This window comes from Callithrix jacchus, chromosome 13 (assembly GCF_049354715.1).
Source record: "Callithrix jacchus isolate 240 chromosome 13, calJac240_pri, whole genome shotgun sequence".
Lineage (NCBI taxonomy): Eukaryota > Metazoa > Chordata > Mammalia > Primates > Cebidae > Callithrix > Callithrix jacchus.
In genome coordinates, this window is record NC_133514.1 from 75,327,765 (window position 1) to 75,341,229 (window position 13,465).

A 13,465-nucleotide genomic window follows, 5' to 3' on the forward strand; every position below is an offset into this window, starting at 1 on the left:
CGAACTCCTGACTTCAGGTGATCCACCCACCTTAGACTCCCAAAGTACTGGGATTACAGGCATGAAGCACCGTGCCCGGCCACATGTTTTGTTTTTTAAGAAGAAGCTTTATAGCAGAGATATCTCATTTGTGTTATTATAATTATCAGCTTGTTAGGACTAAATGCTATTCATTTTCAAATATAATTGCGCCATTTCCCTATTTTCAGAATGGCAGTCCTTCTGTTTGACATAAAATATTGGAAATAAGCAAAACACATCACACCCAATTCTGAATCCTCATGAAATCTGAACTAAAAGACAATAAAGGTCCAGCAAAAAGGCAACACTTTTCTATAATCCAGAATTCATTTTCTTGTATCTTATATTTTGTTTAAAATTGATATTATAATTTGATATTTGAGCAGACTTAGCTAGTTTCCTAGTTGCTGTAGGGTTTGGCTCTGACTGTGACCTTTGTCTAAGGCACCTGAGCACTCTGAAAGGGCCATAGGGTGTGATCTGCATTCTCAGCTGTAAAACTTATTTCTCTGTGGAACAATACTGGTTATTGATTCAAAGCCGATGAGGGTGGAGGAAAAGTGGGTGGAATATAGAGGTTTGAGAAAGGGAAAATAGCCTGTCTACAAAGCTGATTTGAAAAAATCTTGCGAATTTACCATTCATCTATACAAAACGTCATTGAGCACCTTCTATGTGACAGGTGCTGTTCTAGGCATTGGGGAGGCAGAAGTGAACAAAACAGATTTTGAAAGTGCTAGGAAAAGGATTACATACATTTACGTAAAAGAGAGTGACTGGGTAGTTACTCTATTTTGGGGAGTCCAACAAACCTCCTGAAGGTGATAATTAAATGAAAATCCAAATAAATTACAGCATGGTGAGAAATACTAGGAAAAGACATTCTTTATAATTTTAAAAAATTTTTACTCCAACATTGCTTATTTGATTATTTTTAAAAATTTCAATAGTCTTTGTGGTACAGGTGGTTTTGGGTTACATGGAGAAATTATTCAGTGGTGATTTCTGAGATTTTGGTGCACCCATCCCCCAAGCAGTGTACACTGTACTCAATATGTAGTCTTTTATCCCTCACCACCTTCCACTCTTTACCTGCACTAAGTCCCAAAAGCCTATTATATCACTCTTATGCCTGTTTGTCCCTAAAGCTTAGCTCCCATTTATAAGCGTGAATATATAATACTTGGTTTTCCATTCCTGAGTTACTTCACTAGAGTAATGGTCTCCAGCTCCATCCAAGTTGCTGAAGAAGACATTGTTTCATTCCTTTATATGGTTGAGTAGTATTCCATGGTGTATATATACCACATTTTCTTTATCCTCTCATTAGTCAATGGGCACTTAGGTTGGTTCCATATTTTTGCAACTGCAAGTTGTGCTGCTACAAATACACATGTGCATGTATCTTTTTCATATAATGACTTCTTTTCCTTTGTATAGATATCCAGTAATGGGATTGCTGGGTCAAATTGTAGTTCTACTTTTAGTTCTTTGAGAAATCATACTGTTTTCCATAGTGGTTGTACTAGTTTACATTCCCACAACAGTGTAAAAGTGTTCCCTTATCACCACAGACACACCAAGGTCTATTATTTTTTGACCTTTAAATTATGGCCCTTCATGCCGGAGTAAGATGATATCTCATTAGGGTTTTAGTTTGCATTTCTCTGATGATTAGTGATGTTGAATATTTTTTTCATATGTTTGTTGGCTGCTTGTATATCTGCTCTTGAGAAATGTCTATTAATGTCCTTTGCCCACTTTGGGATGGGATTTTTTTTTTCCTGCTGATTTGTTTAAGTCCCTTGTAGAATCTGGATACTGGTCTTTTGGGGGATGCACAGTTTGCAAATATTTTTTCCCACTCTGTGGGGTGTCTGTTTATTCTGCTGATTATCTCTTTTGCTGTATAGAAGAAGCTTTTTAATTTAATTAGGTCTCATTTATTTATTTTTGTTTTTGTTGGCATTTACTTTTGGGGTCTCAGTTAGGAATTCTTTGCCTAAGCCAAAGTTCAGAAGAGTTTTTCTGATGTTATCTTCTAGAATTTTTACGGTTTCGAAGTCTTAGATCCATCTTGGACCTTTGATCCATCTTGAGTTGATTTCTGTATAAGGTGAGAGATGAGGATCCAGTTTCATTCTTCTGCATATGTCAGGCCAGTTTTCCCACACCATTTATTGAACAGGGTGTCTTTTCCCCAATTTATGTTTTTGTATGCTTTATGGAAGATCAGCTGGCTGTAAGTATTTGGCTTTATTTATGTGTTCTCTATTCTGTTCCATTGATCTATGCACCTATTTTTATACCAGTTTTATGCTGTTTTGTTTCTTTTTCTTTCTTTCTTTTTTTTTTTTTTTTTTGCTCTGTTGCTCAGGCTGGAGTGCAGGGCATGATCTTGGCTCACTGCAAACCTCCACCTCCCAGGTTCAAGCAATTCTCCTGTCTTAGCCTCCTGAGTAGCTGGAATTACAGGCACCTGCCACCATGCCCAGCTAATTTTTATATTTTTAGAAGAGTTCACTATCTTGGCCATTCTGGTCTCGAACTCCTTACCTCAGTGACCTACCTGCTTCAACATCCCAAAGTGCTGTGATTATAGGTGTGAGCCACTGCACCAGTCAATACCATGCTGTTTTGTTAACTATAGCCTCTTTACAAATATTTTTTAACAAGTTCTTGAAATGACCATTCAAGGGGAGGTGTTGAAAGCTAAAATCCTACTCTTGGAAACTTCTCCTTTCCCACCTGTGCAATATCTTCCTCCTCTGAATAATATCTCCTTTCTGGTACCTTCTGTTAGTGCCCTCTCAATATTCTGCTTATGCGTCCATCACAGTGCCTAGATCACTGTGAGGCACTGATTCCTTTCCACGTCTATTCCTTTGCTCTCTACTATAAGTCCCTTAAGGACAAGCTTTGTGTCTCTCATTTTTTGCTTTGTCCATGGCTGGTAGTATCTGACATGGAGTTTAATAAATGTGTGCTCAATAAATATATTGATCTAATCCACAACTAGGCAAAAGGGCAGATATTGTATCACAAGTATTTTTGTGTCCTCCTGAGTGCTTGGCATCAAGAGGGACAGAGTTAATAGTGGATAAAGATTTGCCGATTTTGAATTCTTAAACAGATGAAAGCACCCTGAAGTCTTGGCTCAAGCTATACTTGGTCTTTGAACCTTTGTTGAAAAGATACAATGGAAAGATGGGGAACAGCCTAGGTTAGAGGGAGATTTAAACAACAAAGAGAGTCAGAGTTTTCAGGGTGTTTTTCAGGATTTTTGAGTAGATCAAGTTGGGACATGGTGCTGGATAAAAGGGTGGGAGTGAGAAGAAAAGGGGAATTTGGGGTAGGAGGTTGATGTATTGGAGACAAGATGTTTGTGAAAAAGGTCAAATAATGTTCTCAAGGATAAAAAATGTTTCCAATAAAAGGCAAGCACATTTTTATACCAGAAAATGATGACACAGTAATTGTGCTGGTTTGGTTTTTTGTTTTCTTGCTAATATTACATCACCAAGTCACACAAGCATGGTGAGCAGGGGACAATAAAAATAAGTTATCAATGCACTATTAACTCAGCGTGCTCTCACCTATTAATAAGACATTGATGTCTCCTCTTATGCGTGTCCCATTGAAAAGCACTTTCTCATTACCTCCAAGCGGCATACACAAAATGGGCTTTTTAATATACTCATGTCTATGGATGCTTGGTGCTAAAGACTTGTTTAAATGGTCAAAGATATCCTATTTAAGAAACAGGAAACACTTACATTGCACATTATCAACATTAGAATAGAATCTCATTATCCATTACCTGGTATTTGTGCGATTTATAACTCACTTTAGATTGAGTTTTGCAGAATTTCATGATCTTTGTCACATCATCAGCTGAAAACGTAGGTACTGTGCCTGCACTCATCAGTGTGATATTATTAGCTAGGATGATGGCCCTGTAAGCTGCAGAAATATTTTAAGAGCTGCTGCTAATTAACTATTAAATAAATGCTCAGATGAAGTTATCTTCATAACAGATAAGCTACTTGGAAATTGCTTTCAGTAAAATGGAATGAGTTAAATTTCTTTCTTTGTATTTTTGTCAACCTTTGCCTGTCTTCTTTAAATCTCAGATACTGTATATTGTTTTTAGACTTGCACTCTCTTAAAACCTAAAGAAAGAACTGGTAAAAAGATTGCTATGAAATGGTCTATGAGAATGAAAGGTCTTGAATGCTGATGTTCCCTCTGCTTTGAGGCAAATCTAGCACAATGCATGTGGTTGTTAACACAGGAAGAGAAAGAAACCTAATAGAGGCAAATGTTTCAAATCTTAGAGTAGATCACATAATTTACAGAGAATTATATATTCAATAAGTTGAATGCTTTTTCTTTTTAAAAAGCATTTTGAATGAGAAAAGAAAAAGAAAAACTAAAAAAAGCTAGGAAAAGTTAGTGCCTTGTATTTTTTTACAGCCATGGCAGATTATTTGATTAGATTGAAAATTAAATGTAAGCTTCAATTTTAAGTACAAAAAAGATTTCTTAAATAGGTAAATACAGGTGTCTTAACACATTTAGCTCTTTTGGCAAATATTTATCTTTCTTTTTAAAAAAACAAAGAAAAGTTTGTTTTCAAAAACAGAGTTTAAATGTGCAATTTACGTAAATTCACCAAGCCTATGACATAAATACTTATTGAACATAGCTTGGGAGAGACAGGTTGAGAGGCAGGTGGGACAGCCTTGGGAGACTAGGAGAGTGATAAATGAGACATAAGAGTTTACAATCCAGTGGCAAAAGGAGAGCCTTCTGGAGGAAACCCATTACCTTCTAGAGGGGAATGGCCCAGTGGTACTGACACAGGGACATGCACGCTGGTTCTAACAACATTGATGATGGCGCTAGGGTAAGGCATTATGGGCAGGGGACCAGGAGACAAAGGCTGCTACATAGGCTTGGAGGACAAAAGAGAGAAATGTGCTTAATTTAAATTCCCCAGCCAACCAACCCATGCACGCCTCCACCCACTCACCCATCAAAAAACCAATAGATATCACCGAACATCCGCTGCCGACAAATTGCTGAGCTGGTTGCTGTGAGGGATATGTAAAGATGAATAAGACCCAGTTCCTGATCTCAGAAAAATAATCTAAATGCCGTCTCTTTCCCTCCAGTGAAAAGGTCAGTCCTTGTTGGTTCATTATCTTGCCACTTTACATGACAAACAATGACAAAGAATTTTCTTCCCTCTTTCTGCTAATATATAAGCCTTGTCACTTTTGATGTTTTTTTTTTGTTTGTTTTTCCTTGGGGTTTAACTTTCCCCTTACAAAGAAAAGAAAGCTTGGATCTTGCTTTCTAAAGGCAACTTTATTTCTTTGATATGGTTCCCAAGACTCTGCTTAAGTTTTTAAGTCAAAGAAAGTTAGGCATGGAATATCCTAGATAGAAAGGTATATTGACTCATTAACTACCCTTTGTGGAATTCTATACAATTTTTTTTCTCACAAGATCTTTAATACCTTGTTGCATTCAATTCATGAAGAATTGTGGTGATAAGAGTCATTGATATAAATGTATTTTAGGCTGAAAGTGGTAGAAGAGTGAAAAAATAAATTAAAAACTGCAGATTTGCCTGGAGCTAAGGCTAAAGAAGTCAGCTTCATTATTTTTTCTTGCTTAGTTGGTCTTACGGGTAAGTCTGTTTTGTACCATTATATCATTCTTGCCTACTTCCAGAGATTTCAAAGGAAATTCCTAATTAAGAGGATCTGTAATCTAGCTCCAATTATGAAAACTATATTTCTGTTTTTAGGTGTTTCCTTCAATGCAAAAGACTAGTTAGATTTGTGGTTGCTGCTTGTATGCATGGGGATGGGGGGGTGGTTCACTGTAGTCACATGACTAGTTCCTACTCACTGACATAAGTTTAAATTCTAGAACTCCAAATAAACTTGACAAAATGGTGCTGAAAAAATAGATCCTGAGCTTCACTAGAATTTGCACTGGGTGCCTGAGTCTCAGCTGAAGCTCTCTGAAGAGTTTCTCTAATCTCTGGATAGGCCTTGTCAAAAAATTCATTCAGTCAAGTCCCTAGGCTGTACACAGCAAGGAGACCCTGGGATTGGTCCACAAAACTTTCTCCTAGGCCTCCTGGCCTCTGATAAAAGGGGCTGCTGTGAATACCTCTGACATACTCTGGAGACATTTTCCCCATTGTCTTGGGTATTCATATTCAGGTGCTCATTATTTATGCAAATTTCTGCAGCCAGCTTGAATTTCTCCTCAGAAAATGGATTTTTCTTTTCTATTGCATTGTCAGGCTGCAATTTTTCTTAACTTTTATGCTCCTCTTCCCTTGTAAAACTGAATGCTTTTAACAGCACCCAAGTCACCTCTTGAATGCTTTGCTGCTTAGAAATTTCTTCTGGCAGATATCCTAAATTATCTCTCTCAAGTTAAAAGTTCCACAGATCTCTAAGGCAGGGGCAAAATGCTGCCAGTCTCTTTGCTAAAACATAACAAGTGTCACCTCTGCTCCAGTTCTCAACAAGTTCCTCATCTCCACCTGAGACCACCTCAGCCTGGACCTTATTGTTCATGTGGCTATCAGACTTTTGGTCAAAGCAATTCAACAAGTTTCTAGGAAGTTCCAACTTTCCCATATTTTCCTGCCTTTTGAGCCTTCCCAACTGTTCTAACCTCTGCCTGTTACCCAGTTCCGAAGTTGCTTCCACATTTTCGGATATTTTTTCAGTCGTGCCCCTCTCTACTGGTACTAATTTACTATATTAGTCCATTTTCATGCTGTTGATAAAGACATATCTGAGACTGGGAAGAAAAGAGGTTTAATTGGACTTACAGTTTCACATGGCTGGGGAGGCCTGAGAATCACGGCGGCAGGAAAAGGTACTTCTTACTTGGTTGCGGTAAGAGAAAATGAGGAGAATGCAAAAGTTGACTACAGGCACACTCCACCATACCCAGCTGATTTTTGTATTTTTAGTAGGGACAAGGTTTCATCATGGTGGCCAGGCTGGTCTCAAACTCCTGATCTCGGGGAATCCACCCACCTCAGCCTCCCAAAATGCTGGGTTTACAGGTGTGAGCCACCATGCCCAGGCCTGGATACTATTATTCTAAGTGAAGTAACTCAGAAATGGAAAACCAAACATCATATGTTCTCAATCACATGTGGTAGCTGAGCTATAAGGATGCAAAGGCATAAGAATGGTACCCTGGAATTTGGGGACTCAGGGAAAGTGTGGGGGGCAGGGAGGGATAAAGACTACACATTGGGTACAGTGTATACAGTTCAGATGCTGGGTGCACTAAAACCTCAGAAATCACCACGAATAAACTTATTAACATAACCAAACACCACCTGTTTCCCCAAAACCTACTAAAATAAGAAAATATGCCCACCAGGATGGCCTATATTCCTGCAGGCAACAGGGAGGCAATGAATGTTCACCGCATGCCCATGGCAGACACTGTTGGTTGCCTGTCCAATATCCAATCTCCTCTTCTTTCTTGCTCATACAGAGGCTCTATTAGTACAGGGTTAGAAATAACACAGCAGTGCAACTTGTGTCACTGAGTGGTCGTGTGACCTAGTTTTGGCCAATATCTATGGGTGGCATTTCTGGGGCATATATTTCCTTATTAAAAAGGGACAGATTCATCTGTAAGCCCAGCACTTTGGGAGGTCAAGGGGAATCACTTGAAGTCAGGAGTTTGAGACCGGCCTGGCTGACATGGTGAAACCCCATCTCTACTAAAAATACAAAAATTAGTCAGGCATGGTGGCCTGTGCCTATAATCCCAGCTACTCGGGAGGCTGAGTCAGGAGAATCACTTGAACCCAGGAAGCAGAGGTTGCAGTGAGTTGAGATTATGCTACTGCACTCCAGCCTGGGCAACAGAGTGAGACTCCATCTCAAAAAAAAAAAGGGGGAGACAGATTCAGTTGCCATTTGTTTTTGGCTCTTGACACTTCCAACCATTCTTTCTCTTGGAAGTTAGTAAAAAATGTACTGGGTCCAAGTTATGATGGTAAGGATTAAAGCCACTGATGAGGGTAGTGCAGCAGGAGAGCACAAGGGTTCTGGTTCCTGAATGACTTACTTGAGCAGCTGCAAAGTCCTAACTTGCCTTCTTGGAGCTTCTTGTTATTCAAAAGAACACACTTCTGCTTGACAAAGCCATTGTAACTGGGTTTTAGTTCCTTGTTGCCAAACAGAATCCTAATTGGTAGATGGCCTGAAATAAAATACACACAAAGCTGCGTGAGCATGTTCTTCACGCTACTTTTCTGTTTCTTTTCTATCCAGTTGCCAAAGTGGACAGCCTGGATGCCATCCTCACTCCTGCTGCTCCCTCACTGCTGTTAACTGTGACACCTGTTGTGCTACTACCACCAAAGGTGCCCTGAGCACAGCCTCTGCTACCCAGCCACTGACCCACTGAGTGCAGCCTCTGAAACTCCTGGCAGGAAGGTGCCAGAGCTTCTGATTTTGAGGAAATCCCTGCTTGCAGTATTTGAATGCTGCAGAGGCCAGTGTGGCTGGGTGGATAGAGGGATACTCTGGGTCAGGGCCACCATCTTGGTAGCTCCTTACTGAGCTTGTCTGCTGATGGAGTCTGGGTGTCAGAGCCCTGTTTCATCCTTTTGTGCAAAGAGGATCTGGCAGGGATTCTGGCTTGAGCACTTTCAGTCTATCTGAGCTGCTAAAACAAAATACCATCAACTGGTAGCTTATAAACCATAGGCGTTTATTCAAAGTTCTAGAGGTTGGGAAGTACAAGATCAAGGCACTAGCAGATTTGGTGCCTGGTGAAGGTGTATTTCTTCACAGATGGCACCTTTTGCTTTGTTCTCACATAGCAGAAGGGGCTAGCTTGCTCTCTGGGGTCTCTTCTAAGGGCATTGATTCCATTCATAAGAGTTCTGCCCTCATGGCTAAATCATCTTCCAGAGGACCTATCTTTTAATATCATCACATTGGTGATTAGTTTTCAACATATGAATTTTGTTGGGACACGGCAAGCACTATGATTTGTCATAAAATTCATATTCTATTGTTTCTTTTTACACCTAGAAGCCCTTGAAATACTATTATAATATTAATCTTTTACTTTCCTTTCCTGTATTGTATTGGGAAGGGAAGTGACAAAAGTTTGAGAGACTCGCAGGCATGTGGGCTATGGGAGCTTTAGGCACACGCTCTCAAAGATAAACACTAGCTGCCATGTTTGCTGAACTGCCAAGCTCTTTCAGTTTTCCCTAATAAACATTGCTCTACTTGGTCTGTTTCTCTGCATCCCCACAAATGATACTCCATCCAGCTCCTCTCATCCCTTGCATGAATTCCTATGGCTTCCTGATTGACCCCTCAGCACCCAGGTCTGCCTTCTTTCAGTCTGTTTTCCACGTTGCACTCACAGCAGTCCTATCTGTTCATGTCACATCACCCCTACTTTCAATGAAAAAGTTTCTCTGATGTTTTCAGGAGGAAAGAACAGACTCCCTCATCTGCCTTGCAGTGATCTTCATGGAAAGGCTCCTTCCTGCCACTTCCTTTCCCACCAGTATTCTTTATTCACTACCCTCCAGTCCCACTGGTCCATTTCTGTAAGGAATGTGTGCTTTCTTGGATCTCTGGACTCTGCAAATACAGTTGGCCCCCTGTGTCTGTGGGATCCACGTCCACAAGTTCAACCAACCACTGATGGAAAACATCTGAAAAAACTCCATGAAATAACAATTCAATAAAAAAAATAAAAACATACAACAAGAACTATTTACATAGCATTTACATTGCATTGGGTATTATAAGTAATCTAAAGATAATTTAAAGTATATAGGTGGATGTGCATAGGCTATATACAAATATGTACTACACCATTTTATATCAGGGACTCAGATGTTGGTATCCGCAGAGGTCCTGGAATTAAGGGATGATTGTATTGTATTATTCCCTTGAATACCAGCCACCTTCTCCTGCCCCCACTTTATCTTCTTAATTCCTACATTTCCTTCAGATTCCTATTTAGACACTTCTTTCAGGAGGCCCTCTCTGAGCTTTAAGACATAGTGACATTTCCCACCCCGCAAATGTGAACTCTTGAAGCATGTTGTACATATCTCCTCATAAGAGCAGGGACCCTGGGTCAGAAAGATGGGTTTCAATTTGGGATTGGCCATTTACTTGCTATGTGATCTTAGATAGGTTATCCTTTTTAGATGCAGTTTTCTCATCTATAAAAATAAAAACAACAGTAGTAGCTACCTGTTAGTTGTGCTATGTAAATGAAATGAAATAGTGCATGTGATTTCCTATGGAGATATAGTGATACTGGGGAGAAGAATCCACAGTGGAGACAGGAAATGTCCATCTGAACCTCTCAGGTGGTGCCTGTCCATGGGACCAGCTGTCCAACCAAAGGCTGTGTCCAGGAGCTCCTGGCAGTGAAGACTAATGGGAAGTAAACCTGTGGCCATGGCAGGCCTGGGTGCTGTAGCCAGGGCTGAGAATCAGAGAATAACTGTGTTGGTCAACACAGGTGTAAATGAAACACGCCTTCCTGGCAACATTCTGGGAAAGTCTCTTAGGAGCATGCCAGGGCATGGAGAGCTGGTGGATAAACGATCTATTGATATTAAAAGTAACTTTTTTTTTATTTTTTATTTTTTTTAAATTTTTTATTGGATTATAGGTTTTGGGGTACATGAGCAGAGCATGCAAGACCGTTGCGTAGGTACACACATGGCAGTGTGCTTTGCTTGTCTTCTCCCCTTTTTTTTTAAATTTTTTTATTGGATTTTAGGTTTTGGGGTACATGAGCAGAGCATGCAAGACAGTTGCATAGGTACACACATGGCAGTGTGCTTTGCTTTCCTTCTCCCCTTCATCCACATTTGGCATTTCTCCCCAGGCTATCCCTCCCCACCTCCCCCTCCCACTAGCCCTCCCCTTTTCCCCCCAATAGACCCCAGTGTTTAGTACTCCCCTTTCTGTGTCCATGTGTTCTCATTTTTCATCACCCGCCTATGAGTGAGAATATGCGGTGTTTCATTTTCTGTTCTTGTGTCAGTTTGCTGAGGATGATGTTCTCCAGATTCATCCACGTCCCTACAAACGACACTAACTCATCATTTCTGATTGCTGCATAATATTCCATGGTGTATATGTGCCACATTTTTCCAATCCAGTCTATTATGAATGGGCATTTGGGTTGATTCTAGGTCTTTGCTATTGTAAACAGTGCTGCAATGAACATTCGTGTACATGTGTCCTTATAGTAGAACGATTTATAGTCCTTTGGATACATACTCAGTAATGGGATTGCTGGGTCAAATGGAATTTCTATTTCTAGATCCTTGAGGAATCGCCACACTGTCTTCCACAATGGTTGAACTAATTTACACTCCCAACAGTGTAAAAGTGTTCCTTTTTCTCCACATCCTCTCCAGCATCTGTTGTCTCCAGACTTTTTAATGATCGCCATTCTAACTGGCGTGAGATGGTATCTCAATGTGGTTTTGATTTGCATCTCTCTGATGACCAGTGACGATGAGCATTTTTTCATATGATTGTTGGCCTCATATATGTCTTCTTTCGTATAGTGTCTGTTCATATCCTTTGCCCACTTATGAATGGGCTTGTTTGCTTTTTCCTGTAAATCTGTTTGAGTTCTTTGTAAATTCTGGATATCAGCCCTTTGTCAGATGGGTAAACTGCAAAAATTTTTTCCCATTCTGTTGGTTGCCGATTCACTCTAGTGACTGTTTCTTTTGCCGTGCAGAAGCTGTGGAGTTTCATTAGGTCCCATTTGTCTATTGTGGCTTTTGTTGCCAATGCTTTTGGTGTTTTGTTCATGAAGTCCTTGCCTACTCCTATGTCCTGGATAGTTTTGCCTAGATTTCCTTCTAGGGTTTTTATGGTGCCAGGTCTTATGTTTAAGTCTTTAATCCATCTGGAGTTAATTTTAGTGTAAGGTGTCAGGAAGGGGTCCAGTTTCTGCTTTCTGCACATGGCTAGCCAGTTTTCCCAACACCATTTGTTAAACAGGGAATCCTTTCCCCATTGCTTGGTTTTGTCAGGTTTATCAAAGATTGTATAGTTGTAGATATGTTGTGTTGCCTCCGGTGCCTCTGTTTTGTTCCATTGGTCTATATCTCTGTTTTGGTACCAGTACCATGCTGTTTTGATTACTGTAGCCTTGTAGTATAGTTTGAAATCCGGTAGTGTGATGCCCCCCACTGTGTTCTTTTTGCTTAGAATTGACTTGGCTATGCGTGCTCTCTTTTGGTTCCATATGAAGTTCATGATGGTTTTTTCCAGTTCTGTGAAGAAAGTCAGTGGTAGCTTGATGGGGATAGCGTTGATTCTGTAAATTACTTTGGGCAGTATAGCCATTTTCACGATATTAATTCTTCCTAACCATGAACATGGAATGTTTCTCCATCTGTTTGTGTCCTCTCTGATTTCGTTGAGCAGTGTTTTGTAGTTCTCCTTGAAGAGGTCCCTTACGTTCCTTGTGAGTTGTATTCCAAGGTATTTTATTCTTTTTGTAGCAATTGTGAATGGCAGTTCGTTCTTGATTTGGCTTTCTTTAAGTCTGTTATTGGTGTAGACGAATGCTTGTGATTTTTGCATATTGATTTTATATCCTGAGACTTTGCTGAAGTTGCTTATCAGTTTCAGGAGTTTTTGGGCTGAGGCGATGGGGTCTTCTAGGTATACTATCATGTCGTCTACAAATAGAGACAATTTGGCTTCCACCTTTCCTATTTGAATACCCTTTATTTCTTTTTCTTGCCTGATTGCTCTGGATAGAACTTCCAGTACTATATTGAATAGGAGTGGTGAAAGAGGGCATCCTTGTCTAGTGCCAGATTTCAAAGGGAATGCTTCCAATTTTTGCCCATTCAGTATGATATTGGCTGTTGGTTTGTCATAAATAGCTTTTATTACTTTGAGATACGTTCCATCGATACCGAGTTTTTTGAGGGTTTTTAGCATAAAGGGCTGTTGAATTTTGTCAAATGCCTTCTCTGCGTCAATTGAGATAATCATGTGGTTTTTGTTTTTGGTTCTGTTTATGTGGTGAATTACGTTGATAGACTTGCATATGTTGAACCAGCCTTGCATTCCCAGGATGAATCCTACTTGATCATGATGAATAAGTTTTTTGATTTGCTGTTGCAATCGGCTTGCCAATATTTTATTGAAGATTTTTGCATCTATATTCATCATGGATATTGGCCTGAAGTTTTCTTTTCTTGTTGGGTCTCTGCCGGGTTTTGGTATCAGAATGATGTTGGTCTCGTAAAATGATTTGGGAAGGCTTCCCTCTTATTGGATTGTTTGAAATAGTTTTAGAAGGAATGGTACCAGCTCCTCTTTGTGTGTCTGGTAGAATTCGGCTGTGAATC